Source organism: Nycticebus coucang, chromosome 12, assembly GCF_027406575.1.
Source record: "Nycticebus coucang isolate mNycCou1 chromosome 12, mNycCou1.pri, whole genome shotgun sequence".
NCBI lineage: Eukaryota > Metazoa > Chordata > Mammalia > Primates > Lorisidae > Nycticebus > Nycticebus coucang.
The window spans coordinates 8630398-8654678 of NC_069791.1; the positions used below are offsets into that span (position 1 = coordinate 8630398).

At 40.4% G+C, this 24281-nt stretch overlaps 1 protein-coding gene across 23 annotated transcripts in view; it reads left to right on the forward strand.

The window, feature by feature from the left end:
• R3HDM2 (R3H domain containing 2) overlaps positions 1 to 24281 on the forward strand; it is a 167548-nt gene that overhangs the window by 85539 nt on the left and 57728 nt on the right. The window contains exon 1 of one of the 23 annotated variants that reach the window (XM_053554526.1): positions 2030 to 2127. The exons of the other annotated variants lie outside the window; for them this stretch is intronic. The gene's annotated coding sequence lies outside the window, so the exon portion shown is untranslated. Of the gene's footprint in view, positions 1 to 2029; positions 2128 to 24281 lie in introns of those variants that run through there. 23 annotated transcript variants of the gene reach the window in all.

Consider the following 24281-nt stretch of genomic DNA (forward strand, 5'->3'; position numbering starts at 1 on the left):
GTCTAGGAGTGGATGGTTTATATCTTTTGTTCAATTTGTGAAGCTTTCAACCATTAGTTTTTAAAAATATTTTACCACACTCTTTCTCCTTTCCTTCTGGAACTCTAAATGACCTGAATATTAGACTTTTTGCTCATCCCACAGGTTCTTGATTTGTTCTTTTATCCCCGAATTGTTTTTCCCCTTATTGTTCAGATTCATTATTCATATTTGTATTTCTGTTGCTCTGTCTTCAGTTCCACTGATTTTTCTTCAGTCATTTTTATTCTCTTATTGAACCTATCAAGTTGAGTGTTTATATTTTCAGTGTATCTTTTTCAGTTTTAAATTGTCATTGGGTTCAGCTTGGCATACGTAGCTCAGTGTTTAGGGCGCCACATACACCGGGGCTGGCGGGTTTGAACCCAGCCTGGGCCTGCTAAACAGCAATGACAACTACAACAAAAAATTAGCCAGGCATTGTAATGGGTACCTGTAATCCTAGGTACTTGGGAGGCTGAGGCAAAAGAATTGCTTAAGCCCAAGAATTTGAGGTTGCTGTAAGTCGTGACACCAGAGCACTCTACTGAGGGTGACAAAGTGAGACTCTGTCTCAAAAAAAAAAAAAAAAAAAAATTTTTGATTACTCTTTATCGCCTCTGTTTCTTTTCTTTTTTTTTTTTTTTGAGACAGAGTCTCACTTTGTCATCCTCAGAAGAGTGCCATGGCGTCACAGCTCACAGCAACCTCAAACTCTTGGGCTTAAGCAATTTTCTTGCCTTAGCCTCCCAAGTAGCTGGGACTACAGGGAGTGTTTGTGCTAACTTGGAGCACTTTTATTCCATCTGCTTTAAGGTTGTTGTCAGGTCATTAATTCTAATACCTATGTCATCTTGATGTTTTGGCTCTTCATTTCTTTTCCTATGTAGTTTGAATTATCTTGATTATTTGTATGCCAGGTAATTTTATTTGTTATTATTTGAAAGAAATGTATCATTATTATTATTAGAGATGGGTTCACTTTCTTGCCCAGGCTGGCATGCAGTGGTGTGATCATAGCTCACTGTAACTTGGAACACGTGGGCTCATGCAATCCTCCCTCTTCAGCCTCCCGGATAGCTACGACAGTAGGCATGCACTGTCACATCCAGCTAATCTAAGTAATTCTAAATTATAGCCTGGAAATTTTGAATGTTATATAATGAGAGTTAGGGTTTTAATTCCCACAGTGAATATTGATCTTTACTTTAGCATACATTTGGGTTCAGCTTGCAAGTTCTGCACATCCTTCTGTGAGTGGTGATTCCAAAGTCATTTCAGATTTTGAAGACTTAGAAGTGCTATTTAGATCTGTCTTGCATGTATGCCACCCAGCCACTCATGTGGGACTTGGCTGATGGCTATCATAGTTCAGGATTACCTTAATGTTACGATACATGTATTGAATTGTTTTAGGTGTGAAGAGTCATCATGAGAACACTTTAGATTGTTTTGAAAAACATTTATACCCACATCATACATACACATATATGTACAGATGAATGTATGTATCAGTCTAGGTCTTAATGGTATTATGTTTGCAAATTATGTTAGGAATTTCTCAAGCAAAAATTTGGGGACAAAAAAGAAATAAATTAAAAAATCATGTTACTACTCCACTTAAAAACCATCAATGTTACCTCTCATCTCATTTAAGTGTAAAAGTCAGATTCTTTTCAGTGGTCTGTTTGATCCTTTAGGACAGTGGTTCTCAACCTGTGGGTTGCGACCCACAGGAGCTGTATTAAAAGGCCGTGGCATTAGGAAGGTTGAGAACCTCTGCTTTAGGATCAGTCTTTTGATCTCCTCATGGCTTCTCATCTCAGTGTAAAAGCTAGGTCCTTTTTTCCTTTTGTATGACACTTAATGAATCTATCTCATTTTCCTAGAACTTACCATAATACCTTGCCCATTATAAGAACTCAAGCATACAACAAATATGTGTTTGAATGAATAAATAGACATGTCTTTGTGGTAAGTTTTATTGTTTTCCTCAGGATGCCTATATGCGCTATTAAAGACCTTGCAACACCTGTAACATCCATTACTTCCTGAGCAATAGAGATTATTACTACCTTCCCTTGGGCTCTTAAAAATTAGGACCTGAAGGTGAGTAAGTTTGCTATCTAGACCCCTGTGTATTTTCTAGAACTATTATTCTTGTTTCCTGGCCTCCTTTGTACCACTTTCTTTAATCTGTTTATTCTCATCCTCATGTTCTTTCTTCCCATCCTTTTTTCTTTTATCAGTTCTGTTACCTTCATGGTTTCCTTCCTCCCTCATTGTATAGCCAATCTTCTTCCCATCCTTTGGGGGCAAATATGGGAGGAGAATGGAGAACTATGCTGCCTGCCTTCTGCCCAAAATGAAAAAGAATTTTACTAAATATAGTTCACTGGAAAGAAAATTCTTCGTAACTAGGTTTGTTCTTAATTTTACATTTCTAAAGTCCAGCCCAGTAGCTTTTAGGCAAAGATCATTTCCCTGGCTTTGATTATTTTGCAAATGAGAAAAAGGTAAGGTAAATTTAAAGGTGAACTTTTAATTCAGTACATATCCTTGACTAATTATTCTTCACTAAAAAGACTATTTTGGCATTCTCTACATTTGCAGCAGAAAAGAGATGCTGCTGTTTCTTTAAATGCTATCCTCAGAGCAGTGTGGAGGCAGGCGTGCCACTGAAGTACTTGAATGAGAGCAAGAAGAGGAGGTGGGAGGGGGTGCTCTTGTGGCCTGTGTGTGTGTGTGTGTGTGAGAGAGAGAGAGAGAGAGAGAATGTATGTGTGAATGTGACTGTTGGCAGAGCTGTGAGTGACATCTCTCTGAACAGCTGGGCCATGGTCTGCTTCAGAGCTGCTTGTCAGAGCAATTAGCTAGCTGGAGACGCAGCAGCAAGGATCAGTAGCATTTCATTCAAGGGTGCAGGGGGTGGGAGGGGACCGTGGGTGGGGGAAGAGGCATAGGTTTCCCAGAAGAAATTTCTTCCGGCAAAATTCCGGCAGAACAGATCCTTACAATGAGGCCTCCATTAATAATGTGAGCTCGCTGTTGGTGTAAGTGCAGATCCATCTGGGGTGAGTTTTGGATAATATTCTTTATATAAAAGTCCTTGAACTCCACAGACTGGGTAGGGAAGGAACTAGAAAGATACATTTTCTATCTTGGCTGATTTAACTATGTAATACACAGGGGAGAATTTTTAAGTGTTAAGTTTTAAGTGAGGGATTTACGGACATTTTCATTTGCTGTTTTATGTCTTTACATATTTAAAAAATTAGGTGTGCTAGAACTTTTACTCTATTCAGATTCTACCTCTTCTTTGGCTGTTTCACGCAATGCTTCATTCAGATTTAGCTTATGAGAACAGTGGTGATTTCTGCTCTCTTTGGTGATGCTGTTGACGCACATCGCAGGAAGCAGGGAATCCCCTATAAATATCCTTCACTGTGTCATTGTCATTATCCAGCTATCCACACCTGGCTGGTGACTGTGCCTCTCTGTCATGTCTTTATGTAACTGTCCCCTGGTCTTTAAATATGATAAGAAGAAATATGTCATCTTTGCTATGTCTTGAAAGCTTTTTGATTATGAACATCCTAGGGAGAATTTGTTAAAACCTTTTTACTAAAACATGCCTTTTGGTATTTTGAGGTTGTCAATGTGAATTTGCTCTGGATCTGCTGCTTATTTTGTATTACTTGTTTGTTTGTTGTAATTGGCTTGTTTTTGTTTGCTGGCTTTGGCTTCTAAAGAGTGCAGAGATGGGATTCCCTCTACCTCCAGTGACGTAGTGATTTTATTTGCAGTCTTTTTCTTCTGAGAGGGAGGGGACGGAGAGAAGGAAGAAGAAAAATCCATCTGAAGCGGTGCGTTCTCCCATGTATGACTTGATGTTAATAACTGGGTACCATTGAATAGAGCTGAAGACAACGGGGGGATGTTTTAATGACATAGGGTGCTATTTTGTTTGTTTCCTTTTAGAATAGGCTCTGACAAAAGTCAGAATTGCTGAAACAGGGTGGCTGAGTTAACCCTATATATCCTGCTGTTAATGAATTTTACCAAATTTCCTTTTCTAAATATGGAAAGAAAAATTGATCATAATTAGGTTTCTTGAACCTAGGATGCATTAATAATTCTAGGCTGAATTTTGAAATTCAGAATTTTTCTGCCTTATTTGCATGGGTTCTGAACAGGCAGGTCTTTTTCTCAGACCTCAAAAATAGGTTGTTATATAAAATTCCTTGCCACTGTAGTTTAGAGTAAAATTCTAATCTTGAATATATGTAGCTAAAGCAAAGCTTTAGGAAGAAATTTTTAGATTCTTTTGGTGTGAACACAAAGATCTAGTCTCCCTACCACACCCCCCTGTTTTTTATTATTTAGGCTATCAATTCCTAATTATGCCACTCCACTTTAATACTTTTGATCTTTGAAAGTCACTAGATTAGAGCCTTGGGAAATTTAAGGTTTGCCTATCTGTGAATATGTGTTTGGATAGCATATGTGAAGAAGTGCCCTTTAAGAACTTACTGGTTTTTTTCTTTATTTATTTTTTCTTTTTTTGCTCTATGCTTTCATTTACTCTAAATTCTTTCTGTGAAGTGAAGAGTAATATTGTCTGTTTTTCAACTTACATTATACCTTCCTATTTTCTGTAGTAGCTCAATTATATTAATATTTGTTATAACCATAGGTATTTCAAGCCAACAAAATCTGACTTTTATATTTGGAAGGGAGGAGGAGGAAGATAATCCTAGGGTAGATGGCGAGCATTCTAGAAGAATAACCTGTTTAGAAGCTTGCCAGAGATTGGAGCTGTAAGTGTTAAGAGAAACTCCACTGCATCCTTGCATCTTGACATTGAAGCAAATATGTGGATAATTTCTTGCTAGCTTTTCAGGAAACTCCTGTGGTGGACAACCCGCATTAATCGTTGCTGGGAGACTGGTCTGACGTCACTGGGAGCAGTTCCCTGTCTGCAGCTAGGACAGGAATAGCCTTGGAGGGGGAAGAAAACTGCTGCGAAATTAAAAGATGATGGTTTCGTTAACTTGATTTTCCTTCCATTTGAGGGTGGGTGGGATAGACTTAAAGTGTTTCTTAAATGTTTCGATCATTACCAAGGGAAAAATTACCAAAATGTGTTTTTATGTCAACAGAAGTGCCTTCTTTCAAATCTTTGTTTTTTAACCATCCAAGGATTTGAAAAAGGTCAAGGACAGAAAAGCTGTTCAAAGATGTTAGAGAAGTAATATTTCAGTTTATTTTTATTCTTCTTCTTTTCGTTCTTTTAAAAAATTTTTTGGAGGAACAAGGAAAGATCAAGAGATGCTTTTGCAAAAAGTGTTTTAGCAGCACCCTATTTAGGATAATTAAAAATGTGATATATGTTGGCCAAACTGACAGGGACCATTTCTGTGCCTAAAAGTTACTATACAGCACCTACTTAATTCTCTTTTCTCCAATATTTTTCTTCGTCCCTTATTACTGTTATTATAGAACCTGTTAAAAGCTTCTCTTTAGGAAAAGCATACTGGTTGAGTACTTGCCCTCAGGAATTCAAATCCCAGCTTTGCTAATTGCTGGTTCTGTGACTTTGGGAAAATTACTTAACCTCTGCATTTCTTCATATGTAAAATGAAGATCATAACAGTATCTCCTTAGTCTGTGTTAAAAGAGTTCATACATACATACACACATACCCTTTAAACAGTTCCTGGTCATTTTAAAGGCTTAGTTAGCATTAGCCATTATTATTATTTAGAAATAGGGATGTACCATTTGTGTCTTCAGAACACATGTAATTTTTGAGGAAGTCAGAAGAGATTTTTCAAGGGTTTCTTTCTTTATTTTTTTGATACAGAGTCTCACTGTGTCATCCTCGGTAGAGCGCTGTGGCGTCACAGCTCACAGCAACCTCAAACCCTTGGGCTCAAGCAATTCTCCTGCCTCAGCTTCCCAAGTAGCTGGGAATACACGTGCCCGCCACAACGCCCGGCTATTTGTTGTTGTTGTTGTTGCAGTTGTCATTGTTTAGCTGGCCTGGACTGGGTTTGAACCCACCAGCCTGGGTATATGTGCTGCAGGTGCCAAGCCTTTTCAAGGGTTTCTAATGTGGTTAGATACTGGGTTTCTAATATGAAGTGTAATCTAAACATTTAAGCTTAATATTGATAAAGTTGATCCTTGTAGGAAATACCTTTTCTTTTTTTTTTTTTTTTTTTTTTGAGAAGTAAACATCATTTGTTGCTGGGGGAGCAGTTGGGAAATACTCTTTAATTTGATAGTGTGACTGTCCTTGCTTCTATTAACTATAGTGAACTAGGGAAATGTTTTATCTCCTCAACTCTTGAATGCATTTATCCTGGGGAGTTGATGAGAAATGTGAATAAAGATTTAGGTATGGCCTGGTTGCGGTGGCTCATGCCTGTAATCCTAGCACTTTGGGAGGCTGGGGTGAAAGGATCATTTAAGACCAGCCTGAGAAAGAGCAACACCTCCCACTGCATAAAAAATAGAAAAATTACCCAGGTGTGATGGTAATTTTTACCATCTTTTACTCATCTACTTGTGAGGCAGGAGGATTGCTTGAACCCAGGAGTTTGAGGTTTCAGATTTAGGTGCAAAGATGTTCATCACATAGTTATTATATTGTAAAAAGTAATGGCTGCCTAAATTTTTAATGATGGGGAAATGATTAGATAAATTATGGTATGTCTATATAATAAAACATTAGATAGCTATTAAAATGACTTTATGTTAGAAGTAATAGAAAAATTGTCATAGTCTAGTAGTTGAAAAAGGTATGATATAAAAATGTTCTGTGTCATGTCAATTACATAAAGATTGGCTATAAAACCATATCCAATATGGATACAAATTCTGTACAAATATGGACAGACTGGTCTCGAACCTGTGAGCTCAGGCAATTCACCCACCTCGGCCTCCCAAGTGCTAGGATTACAAGCGTGAGCCACTGCACCCAGCCCTGAATCAGGATCTTTAAAAACAAAATTGGGGAGGAAAAAAAAAGATAATACGACTAGGATTAAATGTTTGGGGGGGGAGGGTTGTGTGATGTTATAGAGGAAATTTGATGTAGAGAAGAAGCCTGGCGTAGTGACTTTCTTTTTTTGCAGTTTTTGGCCAGGGCCAGGTCTGAACCCACCACCTTCAGTATATGGGGCCAGTGTCCTACTCCTTGAGCCTACTCCTTTGTGCCGACCTGTGTAGTAACTTTCTTTGCAGTGATTTTAAAAAATAGCTTTATTACAATTTATGACTCCCACTACAAACTGCTTCTGTCCCCTTTTCTGGGTTAAGAACTGTTGGAAAATTGAAATAGTGTTACAGAAAAGGTTTTCTCAGTCCTAGGAATTTTTTGAATTTTGTCTATTGTTTCTCATGTTAGTCTGCCTGTGAGTCCCTGGGAACAAAGTGCTGACAAAAGAGACATCATCCACTTTGGACATTTTTGGGAACTGAGATGGTCATGTAAGAAATTGGATTCAGGCTCGCCGCCTGTTGCACAGTGGTTACCGGGCCAGCCACATACACAGAAGTTGGCGCGTTCCACTCAGCCCAGAACCTGGCCGGGCCAGCTAATCTATGATGATGACTGCAACAAAAAATAGCCGGGCGCTGGGGCAGGCACCCGTAGCCTTGCTACTTGGGAGGCTGAGGCAAGAGAATCCCTTAAGCCCAAGAATTTGAGGTTGCTGTGAGCTGTGACACCATGGCACTCTACTGAGGGCGACACAGTAAAATTCTGTCTCAAACAAAAAAAGAAAGAAAGTAAAAAGAAATTGCATTCAGCATGTGAAAACCATACTGGAAATATATGTGTTGCGCTATTTTTAACTGGGCAAAGTAGTTTCAGAGTCTTAATATTTAACTGTTTATTCTCCATATTCCCCATAGTTCTTAATATAAGTGACTTGTACAATAAATGTTCATTAAATATACTCAAAGGAATGACGTAGTCTCTTGATACCATGGCTTTTGTACCTGTAACCATTTTCTCTTCTTTAATGAACAATATGAGTCTAATTAATATCAATGAACTGTATACTTAAAAGTGGTTAAAATGGTAAATTTTATGTTAGGTATAATTTGCCAGAATTTATAAAACTCCACACACAGTAATGTGAGTCAGATAACAATGCATACTTTCCTAGCAAATTTTGACTCTAGCGTCTCAGCTCCTGTCCAGTCCTCAGCATTCACTTACTTCTATATACCAGAAGGTGGGTACGAAAATTACTTGTTGCAGCCTGAGATATTACATCAAGTATTAGTGAAAAGTATGCCAGAAAAGAAGAATACCTTCTAATAATGCCAGGCGGACTTTAGAGTATTAATGAGCACCACTGGGGAAAACTATTCTTTTGTTTTGTTTTTTGTCCCCTCATCCAGTTAATAATTATCTCATTCCTTCTTTGCTTCAAGGAGATCTGTTGCTGAGGGAGAAGGAGCTGGAGCATATAAAACATGAAGATCAAATGTATTACTTCCTTATTCGGACACGGCATTTTTTTTTCCCTCTAAGCATAGTAGAGATAGTAGGGTGTAGAGAAGAGAACAGACATAATAAGAATTCCAAGGGCTGTGTAAGCTGACTGTGATCTGAAAATATGAATAGTAAGGACCTGAGCTCTGTGAGTTTTATATTTACTCTAATAGTCCAGATAAGTTGTGGAGGACTCTGTATTTTGAGGTATGGGAAACTTAAATATTGTGATTTCAGCTGGGCAGCACTCCCCTTATACTAATTCCTCAGTTTATCCTGATCTTGGTTTTCTGGCAGTTCAAGAATTCCTGAATTTCTCTATTGGATATTAAACAAGGAAAAAAATCTCCAGGGTTTTTGGGATCCCTTTGTTATTTGCATAGATTTATTGTCATTGCTATTCACTATCCCAATACATACACACCCTATTCATTTTTAGTATATCAGAATGGCATCATTTCTTAATTTATCTATAAAGACTATTCTATGATATTATTTGCAGCGGTTTCTGTGAAAAATGCTTTATTTAAAAAAAGAAAGGCAAGGGAATCTTATCTTGTAGCTCTTAGTGATAGAGATGGTTGCCATGGAGCCCTGGATCAGATTGGCTGACCCAGGGGCCAATGAGCAGATAGAACATAAACACATCATCATTTAACCTTGCAGAATTCATTTATTCAGTGATAGATGACATTAATACCTAACCGTATATAGAACTGTGAAATAAAATGTTTCGAAAATGGGTTAGGTGTTTTCAGAATTTGCTGTTAAATATAAACACTGTAACTTTATTCTTAAAGTGATTTGCTAGGGAAAGAATATGGTGGGAAATGCCTACCACCTGTCTGTGAATTGGGTCTCTGCTGTAGTCAGTTGGGCTTCTGCCAAGACTAACTACGGCCTTCTAGGCCAGAGGAGATCTATCTTTGTATATGAAGCTGCCTTGCTTATTTTTGTAGCTTTAAAGCTAAGTCAGAAATTAATAGTTTTTTTCTTACTTGTTTTTCTCTTTTTTCTTTTCCACTCCAACGTGGTAGATCCCTGTCAGCATTAGAGGAGAGGATAGCTGGAGGTCACTTCCATGTTGTCCACCTCCATTCCCCTAGCTTGTTCCTATTTATTCTTTTTTTTTTTTTTTTTTTGAGACAGAGCCTCAAGCTCTTTCCCTGGGTAGAGTGCTGTGGATCATAGCTCACAGCTACAACTCTTGGGCTCAAGCGATTCTTCTGCCTCTGCCTCCCAAGTAGCCGGGACTACAGGCACCTGCCACAATGCCCAGCTATTTTTTGGTTGCAGCCATCGTTGTTGTTTGGCAGGCCCAGGCTGGATTTGAACCCGCCAGATCAGGCGTATGTGGCTGGCGCCTTAGCCGCTTGAGCCACAGGCGCCGAGCCTAGCTTGTTCCTATTTATTAACGTAGTCTGGGAGATTTCACTGAGCTTAATGTTGGTTCCTTGTCATATCAGATCATGGCATGTATCTTTTTCTACCGTATTGCCCTGGAGCAGTGGTTCTCAACTTTCCTAATGCCTCAACCCTTTAATACAGTTCCTGTGGGTCGTGACCCACAGGTTGAGAACTGCTGCCCTAGAGACTAAGAAGTGATTCATTTATACAAAGAAAATTCTCTCACCAGGTCTTGTAAGTGAAAGAAGTCAAGAGTATTGTGTATATCTTCTTACATTTTATGTCAAGAAATACTTGAGAAATTATGGTGGGTCTTGTCCTTTGCTCTCCAACGTTCTCAAGCTTAGCTATTTATAGAACTAAAGGATTAAAAGATATCAAGAGGTCTATGAATTTATTCCTCTCTTTTGAGTTATTCTAGTCTCTTATCAGTAAGATGTGAACTTTTCTTTATACTATCACTTCTGTCTCAGGAAAAAATAAACTTTAGATTCATCTATTTTAAGCACAGAGGAGCAAAAATTGTATTTGGTATATGTTTGAATAACTTTCTGTGAGGAAGGCTGTATGGTAAGAATAAGGGGTATCGTTTGGTTCACTGGATGAACATAAATAAAGCAGGAAAAAGTATTCACTTAGACCCATACTTTGCAAGCTTGAATCCTAATTAGCTCTCACGGTTGTGTTAGAAACACATCTTTCTTGCTAGGCTTCATTTTAAATGGGAATCATTGATATCCTAGATGAGAATTGTGGAAAACCATCCTGATCTGAATTTGGGAAAGCAACAGGCCATTTTGAAAAAGCAGTGTGGTGTCAGAGTAATAGTTTGGAGAAAATCTTGAGTTGAATTCAGCTTTGTCACTTACATTTTATGAATATATAGGTAAATGAATTAACTTAATTTGTTTATTTAAAAATATATTTATACTGTGCCAGGTGCATTGGGCTCATGCCTGTAATTCTAGCACTCTGGGAGGCTGAGACAGGTGGATTACCTGAGCTCACAGGTTCAAGACCAACCTGAGCCATAGTGAAACTTCATCTCTAAAAATAGCTGGGCATTGTGGCAGGTGCCTATAGTCCCAGCTACTTGGGAGACTGAGGCAGGAGAATTGCTTCAGCCCAAGAGTTTGAGGTTGCTGTGAGCTATAAAGCCACAGCACTGTACCGAGAGCAACAAAGTGAGACTCTGTCTCAAAAAATAAATAAAATATATATGTATATGTATGTGCGTGTGTGTGTATATATATATGTATGTATGTGTGTGTGTATATATATATATATATATATATATATATACACATATATATATTACTGTGTGCCAGGTACTGTTCTACATCCTGGTAATAATAGGCAGTGGAAATAAAATCAAGATCCTTGCCCTCAAGCCAGGCATGGTGGCTCACCTTGTGATCCTAGCATTCTGGGAAGCCGAGGTGGGTAGATTGCTTGATCTCAGGAGTTCCAGACAAACCTGAGCAAGAACAAGACCCCATCTCAAAAAAAGAAAATACCTGCCCTCGAGAGAGATAATAAGATAAATTAGTAAAATATTAATATATGGAGTATTTGACAGTGATAAATGCTGAGGAGAAAAATTAAAGCAGGGAAGTGGGATAGGGAATATTTGGGATCTTGTAATTTTAGTTATTATGGCCAAAGAAGGGCTTGCTGAGATGACATTTGAGTAAAGACTTGAAGGAACGGTATAAACAAGCCATGTAGTTATCTGGGAAAAGACCATTCCCAGCAGAAGGAAAGCACTCACCCTAAGTAGTTTTAGGGCACAGGGAAGAGCCAGCATAATCAGAACTACATAAATAGGGGGAATACTAAGAGATAGTGTCAGAAAGCAAATCAGTGGTCAGATAATTAAAAATCTTTTCATTTTGTTGTTTGGGATTTTTTGTTTTTTTTCTTTTGAGTCAGGGATTGGTTCTATCACCCTGGCTGGAGTGCAGTAGTGGGGGATTCACAGCTCACTGCAGCTTTGAACTCTTGGGCTCAAATGATTCTCCTGCTTCAGCCTCCTGAGTAGCTGAGACTTTGAGATTGCTATGGGGCTAGGGTAATGCCATTTCACTCTGGCCTGGGCAACAGTGTGAGACTCTATCTCAAAAAGAAAGGAAGGTTACTGGAATCATTCAGCCAAGAAAAGATGGTGGATTTTTAGGCAAGAAAAAGAAATAAAAGGTGTTGATTCTAGATGCTGAGGTGGAGGATCACTTGAGACCAGGAGTTTGTGACCAGCTGGCACATAACGAGACCTCATCTCTACAAAAAAAAAAATTAGCCAAGCATAGTGACAAGTGCCTGTAGTCCCCACTAGTCGGGAGCCTGAGCCAGGAAGATCACTGGAGCCTGTCTCAAAAAAAGAAAGAAAGGAAGAAAGGACTATATTAACATAGTGAAAAGACAGCCCATAGAATGGGAGAAAAGATTTGAAAATCATATATCTGATAAGGGATTAATATCTGGAATTTATACAGAAGTCCTAAAACTCGAGAACAGAGAAACCCATTTAAAAAATGAGTGCAGGGCTTGAATAGAGATTTCTCCAAAGAAAGTATATAAATGGCCAATAACCACATGAAAAATGCTCAATATCACTAATCATTACAGAAATGCAAATGAAAACTTCAATGAGCTATCACCTCATACCCATTAGGATGGCCACTATTTAAAAACAAAACAGAAAATAAGTGTTGGTAAGGATGTGGATAAATTGGAACCCTTATGCAGTGTTGGTAAGAATGTGAAATGGTACAGCTGCTGTGGAAAACAGTATGGAAGTTCCTCGGAATATTAAAAATGGAATTACCATATGATTTAGAAATCCCACTGCTGGGTATATATCCATAAGAATGGAAAACAAGGTCTTGAATAGGTATTTGTAAACCCACATTCATAGCATTATTCACAATAGCTAAAATGTAGAAGCATTTCAGTGTCAATGGACAAGATAGATAGCAAAATGTGGTATAGAGTGCCATGGTGTCAGCCTAGCTCATAGCAATCTCACACTCCTGGGTTCAATCGATCCTCCTGCCTCAGCCTCCCAAGTAGCTGGGAGTATAGGCATCTGACAAGACATCTAGCTAATTTTTCTATTTTTACTTCTTTCTTTCTTTCCTTTTTTTCTTTTCTTTCCTTTCTTTCCTCTCTTTCCTCTGTTGCCCTGGGTAGAGTACCATGGTGTCATAGTTCACAGCAACCTCAATTTTCTAGGCTCAAGTGATCCTCTTGCCTCAGCCCCCCAAGTAGCTGAGACCACAGGCACCTGCCATAATGCCTGGCTAGTTTTTCTGTTTTGTTTGTTTGTTTTTTTAGTAGAGGCAAGGTCTTGCTCTTATTCAAGCTGGTCTTGAACTCTTGAGCTCAGGCGATCCCAGAGTGCTAGGATGACAGGTGTGTGCCACCATGCCCAGCCTATTTTTAGTAGAGATGGAGTCTCATTCTCATTCAGGCTGGTCTGGAACTCCTGACCTCAGTTAACCCTCCTGCCTCAGCCTCCCAGAGTGCTAGAATTATGGGTATGAGTCACTGCATCCAGCCTTAAATATTCATCCTTAAAAGGAAAAAATTCTGGCTCAGTGCCTGTAGCTCAGATGGCTAGGGTGCCAGCCACATATGCCAGACCTGGCGGGTTCAAATCCAGCCCAGGCCTACCAAACAATGACAACTACAACCAAAAAGCAGCTGGGCGTTGTGGTGGGTGCCTGTTGTCCCAGCTACTTGGGAGGCTGAGGCAAGAGAATCGCTTAAGCCCAAGAGTTGGCTGTTGCTGTGAGCTGTGATGCCACAGCACTCTGCCCAGGGGGACAGCTTGAGACTCTGTCTCAAAAAAAAAAAAGGAAAAAATTCTAACATATGCCACACCATGGATGAACCTGGAGGACATCATGCTAAGTAAAATAAGCAAGTCATAAGAAGACAAATACAGTGGAAACCTCTGTATGTTGACCACTCAAGGGACTGTAGCAACCTGGTCAACATACAGAGGTGATCAACATGAGGAACTAGGAATACTGTACTGATACATAAATGTACTTTACATTCTTTTTTTTTTTTTTTTTTTTAATTTTGAGATAGAGTCTCGCTTTGTCGCCCTCAGTAGAGTGCTTCAAACTCTTGGGCTTAAGCGATTCTGTTGCCTCAGCCTCCCAAGTAGCTGGGACTATAGGCACCCACCACAATGCCTGGCTATTTTTTTGTTGCAGTTTTGGCTGGGGCTGGGTTTGAACCCGCCACCCTCGGCATATGGGGCCGGCGCCCTACTCACTGAGCCACAGGCGCTGCCCTCTTATATAGCTTTTATCAGAGTATCATATGGAATCATACATAATCAAAACACAGTACAATCATATATTCTGTATCACACAAAATCAGGACATTGACTGTTTTTCATGGTATAGTCATTCTTCCTGAAAAAAGAATCAGTCTTTGTCTGTTTCTTAATCTTATTATAAACATGAGTGGAGAAAACACTCAATGCTGTCTGTGCTTGCTACTCAGCATACCTGGGCATTTTTCCATAGCAAGTGACTTCAACTGCATTATCGGGTGCCTGACATCCTCTTATTGTGGAGTCTTCTGCAGTTCCTGTGTCTTCCTCCTCCCTTGCATCTTCCACCTCATCAGCTGCTTCCTGTACTTTTTTTTTTGAGACAAAGTCTCACTATGTCACCCTTGGTAGAGTGCGCTGGTGTCACAGCTCACAGCAACCTCAAACTCTTGGGCTTAAACCACAGGTCCTCAAACTTTTTAAACAGGGGGGCAGTTCAATGTCCCTCAGACCATTGGAGGGCCGGACTATAGTTAAAAAGAAAACAACAACTATGAACAAATTCCTATGCACACTGCCCATATCTTATTTGAAGTAAAAAAACAAAATGGAAACAAATATAATTCACACTGCTGCATGTGGCCTGCGGGCTGTCGTTTGAGGACCCCTGGAACGATTCTCTTGCCTCAGCCTCCCAGGTAGCTGGGACTACAAGTGCCCGCCACAGTGCCCGGCTATTTTTTGTTGTAGTTGTCATTGTTGTTTGTCAGGCCCAGGCCAGGTTCGAACCTGCCAGGCCTGGTGTATGTGGCCGCTGCCCTAACCACTGAGCTACAGGCGCCGAGCCTGCTTCATGTACTTTTATGCTGGTCTGTATTTCAGTCAGTGCGGCTTAGAAAATTGCTTGTGGTTCAGGTTCCTTTCAGGTTGCCACTTCATCCTCCGCTGCAACAAAATCTTCAAAATCTACTCCTTCTGGGCAGTACCTGTGTCTCAGTGGGTAGGGCGCCAGCCGCATATACCGAGGGTGGCAGGTTCAAACCCTACCCCTGTCAAACTGCAACAAAAAATAGCCGGGTGTTGTGGCAGGCGCCTGTAGTCCCAGCCACTCGGGAGGCTGAAATTGAGAGAATTGCTTAAGCCCAGGAGTTGGAGGTTGTTGTGAGCTATGTGATGCCACAGCACTCTACCAAGGGCGATAAAGTGAGACTCTGTCTCTACAAAAAAAAAAAAAATCTACTGCTTCTAATTCTTCCATGGGAGAATTAGACTGATGGGCCTAATACGTTGCTCTTGGGTTGTGATAAGTTCAACTTCTTGAAACAGTTCTGTACTATTTCTGGCTGAACTTTATTCCAAGCAGAACTGACCCAGAGGACATCATCCAGAGTTTTAACTGATGCAGCAAATGAAGTTGCTTCCACAGGCAGACTATAGATTTGGGTTTAGTAATGACCCACTGCAGGAACTGGGCTGGGTAGTGCATTTTGATGATGCCATGGTCAAGAGGTTGGAATTTGGAGGTCGTGTTTGGAAGTAGAAATATCAGTGTTAGTTTTGTGAGATGATTCACATGCAGGTCACCAGGACACTAATCTACTGTCAGTAGAAGGGACCATTTCTTCCTCTTCTCAGTTGATATCCCTTACTCACTCCTCAAATAAGGTGCCAGTCACCCTTACACATTTGTTTGGTCTCTAAGTGACAGGGAGGTCTTTAAGCTTCAGGTTTTTTAATTCATGTGCCTTTGCTGATTTACCAGTCACCCAGGGCTTTAGTTTTTCTCTAGTTGAGCTAGTACAAAGCAGAACTGTGAAAAAATTTTCAGAATGTTTTCCACTGTTACATTTGTCACCCTTCATGATGAGGCTCCTGTCAGGCATAATCTGTAATTAGGTTTGTGCCAGGTGCAGTGGATTATACCTATAATCCCAGCCCTCTGGGAGGTTGAGGCACAAAGATGACTTGAGGCCAGGAGTTCAGGGATCAGCCCAAGCAACATGAAGTGACCCATATCTAAAACAAAAAAGAAAGAAAAAAGAAAATTAGCCAGTCATGGTGGCACATGCCTATAGTCCCAGCTACTCAGGAGGTTGAAACAGGAAGATCCATTGAGCCTAGGAGTTTGAGGTGGCAGTGAGCTAAAATGATGCCACTGTACACTAGCATGGTCAATAGAGCAAGATTCTACCTTAAAAAGAAAAAAAAATTGGCTGGGCACAGTGGCTCGTGCATGTAAGCCTAGCACTCTGGGAGGCCAAGGAGGGAGGATCACTTGAGCTCAGAAGTTCAAGACCAGCCTCAGCAAGAGTGAGACCCTGTCTCTACTAAAAATAGAAAAACTACCTGGGCATAGTGGAGCACGCCCGTAGTCCCAGCTACTCAGGAGGCTGAGGTAAGAAAATTGCTCAAACCTAGGAGTTTAAGCTATGATGCCACAGCACTTTGCCCAGGGTGACAGAGTAAGACAGTCTCCAAAAAAAAAAAAAGAAGTAGGTTTGTGAACTCTCTCATTTTCCCTTCAATCTGGATCTGTCCCTCATGACTTTTAATTTTTTTGCAATTAAAAGAGATGGCAGCTTGGATCAGAGTGGTATCAGAGAAATGTAAGAAGTCATCAGGTTTTGGCTATATTTTGAAATAAGAGTCAACAGGATTTTCTTCCTGATCATTTTGAGCTTCAGTTCACTCCATAAAATAGGAATAACAAAATCTACTTCTGAAGTGGCTAGCTCTTTGTACACGCATACAATAGAGTGATAAATAATAAACATTGTAGAAGGGAGGACACCTTAGGATCTGAGCCATCAAACATTGTTTGTTCTTTAAAAATACCTGATCAGGCTTGGCGCCCGTAGCTCAGTGAGTAGGGCGCCAACCACATACACTGAGGCTGGCAGGTTCGAGCCCAACTCAGGCCTGCTAAACAACAATAACAACTGCAACCAAAAAATAGCCGGGCATTGTGGTGGGCACCTGTCGTCTCAGCTACTCAGGAGGCTGAGGCAAGAGAATCGCTTAAACCCAAGAGTTGGTGGTTGCTGTGAGCTGTGACGCCACAGCACTCTGCCAAGGGCGACATAGTGAGACTCTGTCTCAAAAAAAAAAAAAACCTGATCAGTCTTCATGGGCAGTGGAGTCTGAAGGAACCAGCTACTCTTCAATGATCCATCCTTCTTTTCTTTTTGTAAAAGACAGAATCTCACTCTGTCACCCTGGCTAGAGTGCAATGATAATAGCTTACTACAACCTCAAACTTCTGGGCACTGATCACTAAGGAAGTGATCTTCCTTAGTTAGCCGGGACTACACGTCACTAGTCAGGTTGGATTAGGATTCACTCTAGCAGCTTCATTTAATTTAAGTGCCTCTTAAAGCCCTGTTTCCAAATATAGACACATTCTGAATTACAGGGGTTAGGGCTTCAATGTAGGGATTTGAGGGGACACCATTCAGCCCATAACACTAATTCTGCTTACCTCTCATGGACTATAACTTAGTTATATACTCATATTTAGCTACAGTCGAGATTGAGATGTGTGTAGCTTTTTTCCAGGGCTGTGTGTCCCAACTAGAAATCAGTAATTCCATCACAAAAGAGGTGCTTGGATATAGAGGAATAAATAGCAGTTTCTCCTTTGCTGCAGAGGCTGAAGGGCTAATGATTCTTAAAGACTTCTGTTTCCTGCTTATGAAATTAGATTGTTGGTATTTCATTTCTCTGGCCAATCTCAGATTTTGAAAGATTATTATTATTATATTTTAATTTTTATTTTTATGTATTTATTTTGCAGTTTTTGGGTGGGGCTGGGTTTGAACCTGCCACCTCCGGTATATGGGGCTGGCACCTTACTCCTTTGAGCCACAGGCGCCACCCTTGAAAGATTATTTTAATACTAACTTGTTGACTGAAATGTCCTCTTCACCTAATAGGTGGTGGTGGCATTGACATCTAAGGTCATTTAGTAGGGTAGGATAGACTTAGTTCCATGGCATTTAAGTTGGCAATATAAGGTATCCTGAAAGTGCCATGAATAGTAGTTAAGCTGATTTTTTTTTTCTTTTCCAGATGTCTGGGTTGAGTTGAGAGTGGTTTTACAAGGGAATGGGAGAAGACAGTGTGAATTTTCAAGGTCTTTTCCATCCTTAAGATTCTATTTTCTGCATAGTGGCAATCGTTTGATAAAGCTAAAGAAAATGCAAGCAGTAAAGGGGAGAGCCCCCACTGCTCATCTTTGTTTGATTTGTTATATTTTACTCAAGAATGTAAAATGGGCATTTTTAGCCAAGAAGGTAGAGAAGCGGACATAAATGATGACAAGGTCAAACCAACATTTCAGTCTGCTGATCAAAGTACCTGTAGTTCTCATTTTAAAGGCAAGTACAAACAAAGAAAGAGGGTATGTGTCCAGAACATTTTAATCTTATTTATCTTTTGACTTTGTCTAAGAAATTGCTCTGGACACAGGTGAACTCTTGTGGGTTTCCTTACATAACAGTGAATCCTTTTGCAAATATAGAACAGAATGATTTTCTTGCTTCCTTGATTTGGAAAATTGGCACAATTATTGTTGTTGTTATTGGCCTAGTACTAGTGAAGCCTATGACAGTTGACTTCTACACCTTAACGGGCGTGGTGACTGAAATAACCTATAGCTTTTTGTCTCTGGTAAATACTTCCTACTCTATTCCCATATGTTCTTCATCTCTCTTTGAAGAAAATGGAGAGTTGGGGCGGTGCCTGTGGCTCAGTCGGTAGGGCGCCGGCCCCATATACCGAGGGTGGTGGGTTCAAACCCGGCCCCGGCCAAAACTACAACCAAAAAATAGCCGGGCATTGTGGCAGGCGCCTGTAGTCCCAGGTACTCGGGAGGCTGAGGCAAGAGAATCGCTTGGGCCCAGGAGTTGGAGGTTGCTGTGAGCTGGGTGAGGCCATGGCACTCTACCGAGGGCCATAAAGTGAGACTCTGTCTCTACAAAAAAAAAAAGAAAATGGAGAGTTGGACTATATCTCTCACTTATAAATGACTAAGTAGGGCCTTATTTCCTATCATTTTCTCGAGGGCTATAGGTTTTTTGTGTTTAGGCATGTAGTTATTACACTGTTTTTGGTTTTTATCCTTTGTTTTGACATTATAGGGGAAAGACAGACCTGGGTTTGAATTTTGGGTCTTTACACATAGTGTATGGCCCTGAACAATTAACTTAATATTTCTGAGGATTAGTATCTTTTTTTTTTTTCAGACAGAGCCTCAAGCTGTCACCCTGGGTAGAGTGCTATGGCATCACAGCTCACAGCAACCAAATCCTGGTCTCAAGCGATTCTCCTGCCTCTGCCTCCCAAGTAGCTGGGATTTACAGGAGCCTGCCACAATGCCCAGCTATTTTTTTGTTTGCAGCCATCCTTGTTTGGCGGGCCCAGGCTGAATTTGAACCCACCAACGCAGGTGTATGTGGCTGGCGCCTTAGCCTCTTGAGCCACAGGTGCTGAGCCTAGTATCTTTTTAAATATAAAATAGAGATAGCACTTTATACCTTGAGAAGATGAAGTAAGATGATCTCTTTTAACCGTAAAAAAAAAAAAATCGATACCCCCGGCTTTGTTTTTATTACTAAGAACTGCTTTAGCTATGTGGGGTTTTTTCTGGTTCCATACAAAATGCAGAATCATTTTTTCCAAGACTTGAAAGTAGGATGTTGGTATTTTAATAAGGATGGTGTTGAATCGGTAAATTGTTCTGGGAGGTATAAACATTTTAACAATGTTGATTCTTCCCAGCCATGAGCATGGTATGTTCTTCCATTTGTTAATATCCTCTGCTATTTCCTTTCTTAGGGTTTCATAATTTTCTTTATAGATCTGTTTTTTGAAATTAGCTTTTACTTTTATTTATAAATATTAGTTGTCTATTTTTTGAGACTTAATAAAAAATAATAAGAAGTTAACTGATTGTAACCTGGCTTATTGTACCCTCAATGAATCCCCAACAATAAAAAATAAATTAATTAATTAAAAAAAAAAGAAAAAAATTAATCTAAAATATAAAAAAAAAAAAAAGAAGTTAACCGATGACTCCATACTGAATCTCAGAGTCAAAGCATTCTATAATAGACATACTCTTATTTGACAATGTGAATGTTACTTTCTTTGCATCATCATTATTACTATTATTATTGCTTAATATTTCGATGCAGCAATTCTCTGATTTCTGAATGTGTTTATGTTTGTTCATTCTTAAAAAAAAAAATCATAAGTCATGAGGGACAGATCCAGGTTGAAGGGAAAGATGAGAGAGTTCACAAACCTATTTTTTTTTTTTTTTGAGACATAGTTTACAGAGTGCTGTGGCATCATAGCTTACAGCAACCTCAAACTCCTGGGTTTGAGCAATCCTCTTACCTCAGCCTCCTGAGTAGCTGGGACTATAGGCATATTCCACTACACCAGCTGGTTTTTCTATTTTTAGTAGAGACAGGGTCTCACTCTTGCTGAGGCTGGTCTTGAACTCCTGAGCTCAAGTGATCCTCCCACCTCCGCCTCCCAGAGTGCTAGGCTTACATGCACGAGCCACTGTGCCTGGTCAATTTTTTTTAAAGCTAGAATCTTGCTCTGTTGCCCATGCTAGTGTGCAGTGCCATCACCTCAGCTCACTACAACCTCAAACTCCTAGGCTCAATGGATCTTCTTGTTTCAACCTCCTGAGTAGCTGGGACTATAGGCATGTGCCACCATGGTTGGCTAATTTTTTCTTTTTCTTCTTTTTTAAGAGACGGGTTATTTCATGTTGCTTAGGCTGATCTTGAACTCCTGGCCTAGGCTCGGCGCCTGTAACTCAAGTGGCTAAGGCACCAGCCACATACACCAGAGCTGGTGGGTTTGAATCCAGCCCAGGCCTGCCAAATAACAGTGACAACTACAGCCAAAAAATATCTGGGCATTGTGGCAGGTGCCTGTAGTCCCAGCCATTTGGGAGGCTAAGGCAAGAGAATCACTCAAGCCCTATAGTTTGAGGTTGCTGTGAGCTGTGACGCCAAAGCACTCTACTGTGGGGGACATAGTGAGACTCTGTCTCAAAAAAAAAAAAAAAAAATTTCCCATAGTCATTGAACTCCTGGCCTCAAATCATCCTTGTGCCTCGACCTTCCAGAGTGCTGGAATTACAGGTATAAGGCACTGCATCTAGACCAAACCTAATTTTTGAATCTAAAAATATGTCCCCTACTGATTTCTGAAGAGAGGCCTTAGATCCAGGCACCCTTCCCATTCCACACTCCGCACTGCAGGATGCTTCTGAATGGGCAGCCACCTTGAAATAATTGGAAGTATTTATTTCTACTCAGAATACTTCAAAGAATACTTTGGGATCAGACACAACTATGTTGGAATCTTACTCTTGACTCTCTTGTATTGTCTTGTAGAAGTTATTTGATTTCTCCGAGGTTTAGTTTCTTCATTTGAAAAATACTCTAACAAAGAGTTAATAATATTATAAAATAATACATGGAAATTTTTTATTTTGGAGACAGAGTCTCACTTTGTCACCCTCAGTAGAGTGCCATGGCACCCACCACAGCTCACAGCAACCTCAAACTCCTGAGCTCAAGATTCTCTTGCCTCAGCCTCCCCAGTAGCTGGGACTACAGGTGCCCGCCACAACACCCAGCTATTTTTAGAGACGGGGTCTTGCTTTGGCTCAGGCTTATCTTGAACCCGTGAGCTTAGGCAATCCACCCACCTCGACCTCCCAGACTACTACAGGACTGAGCCACTGTGCCCAGCCAGTACATAGAAATTTTTAAAAGGAAAAGAATTAAAGTCATAGAATGTAGTAGATTTTGGAATCAGACTCTACTGGGTTCTGATCTAGTTCTGCTAGTTAGTAGTGGTGTGACCTTCATCAAGTAGCTTAGCTGCACGTGGTGGATATGAGTTGAAAGGTATAAAGCACCGTTCATAATTTTCTTTTCTTTTTTTTTTTGTAGAGACAGAGTCTCACTGTACCGCCCTCGGGTAGAGTGCCGTGGCGTCACACGGCTCACAGCAACCTCTAACTCTTGGGCTTACGCGATTCTCTTGCCTCAGCCTCCAGAGCAGCTGGGACTACAGGCACCCGCCACAACGCCCGGCTGTTTTTTTGTTGCAGTTTGGCCGGGGCTGGGTTTGAACCCGCCACCCTCGGCATATGGGGCCGGCGCCCTACTCATTGAGCCACAGGTGCCGCCCGTTCATAATTTTCTTAATCATGCTCAATAAACATTAACACCTTTTTCTTCTCTCCTAACGCTAGTATCAAAGGACACAAGAAAAGGCTTACGATGTGTGAACACCTAGACTGTTTTTTTTGTTTGTTTTGAGACAGTCTCTAGCTATCGCCCTCAATAGAGTGCTATGACGTCACAGCTCACAGCAACCTCAAACTCTTGAGCTTAAGCGATTCTCTTGCCTCAGCCTCCCAAGTAGCTGGGACTACAGGCACCCACCACGATGCCCAGCCATTTTTTGTTTGTTGCAGCTGTTTACCTGGGCCGGGCCAGTTGGAACCCGCCACCCTAGGTGTGTGTGGCTGGCGCCATAACCACTGTACTATGGGCACCACTGTTTGTTTTGTTTTTGACCTACCATTTTACCCCTGTGGATGTTTTGCCCCACTGTTTAATTCCTAGGGACTTTTTTTTGGTATGGTTAAATAACATAGAATAAAATGAACAGATTTTTTTTTTTTTTTTGAGATAGTGTCCTAAGCTGTCGCCCTCTGTAGAGTGCTATAACATCACAGTTCACAGCAACCTCAAACTCTTGGGCTTACGTGATTCTCTTGCCTCAGCTTCTTAAGTAGCTGAGACTACAGGTGCCCGCCACAACACCTGCTATTTTTTTTATTCCAGTTGTCATTGTTGTTTTAGCAGGCCCAGGCCAGGTTCGAACCCACTGCCTTGGTGTATGTGGCCAGCGCCCTACCCACTGAGCTATGGGCATGGAGCCAAAATGAACAGATCTTAAGTATTCAGTTAATGAGTTTTGACAGTTGTATTCACCTATGTAACCACTGTCCCAAACAAAATAGAATATTACTCTTGGAGGGTCCCTTATTTTTCTTTCCAATCCATATTTATCTCCTAAGCCCTGAGCAATTGCTTTCTGATTTTAATCACTGTGTTTGTTTTGCCTATTCTTAAACTTTATATAAATAGACCCATATAGCATGTATAGGGGCAGTCTGTTTTCTTTCATTTTACTTTCATATTTTTGAGATCCATTATCCATGTTTTTGTGTGTAATAGATACAGTGTGTGTGTAAACGATGTGTATATATATTTCAGATTGAGTGTTCTTTTCTGAAATGCTTGGGACTCGAAGCATTTTTGGATTTCAGATTTTTTTGGATTTTGGAATATTTGCATTATATTTACCCGATTGAGCACTCCTAACCCCCAAATCCAAAATGCTCCAAAGAGCATTTCCTTCACACTTTATGTTGATGCTCAGAAAGTTTCCATTTTGGAGTATTCCATATTTCAGAATTTTGGATTAGGGGTATTCAGTTTATAATTTATTTTTTTATCATGAAATAGTATCACAGTATATGAATATATCACAATTTGTTTATTCATTCTCCTGAACCCCTAGATTTTAAACAATTTTTTAAAATGTGAGTATCATTGGGCAGCGCCTGTGGCTCAGTCGGTAGGGCGCCAGCCCCATATACTGAGGGTGGCGGGTTCAAACCCGGCCCGGCCAAACTGCAACCAAAAAAATAGCTAGGCATTGTGGCGGGCGCCTGTAGTCCCAGCTACTCGGGAGGCTGCGGCAAGAGAATCGCTTAAGCCCAGGAGTTGGAGGTTGCTGTGAGCTGTGCGAGGCCACGGCACTCTACCGAGGGTCATAAAGTGAGACTCTGTCTCTACAAAAAAAAAAATAATAATAATAATAATTAAAAAAATAAAGAAAAAAAATGTGAGTATCATTTAGGAGTATTTACTATTCATACACAAATTAGTAAGGACTGTCGGGTAAGTTCTACAGGAAATTTGCCACTGGGTATATCAGAATTTTTAG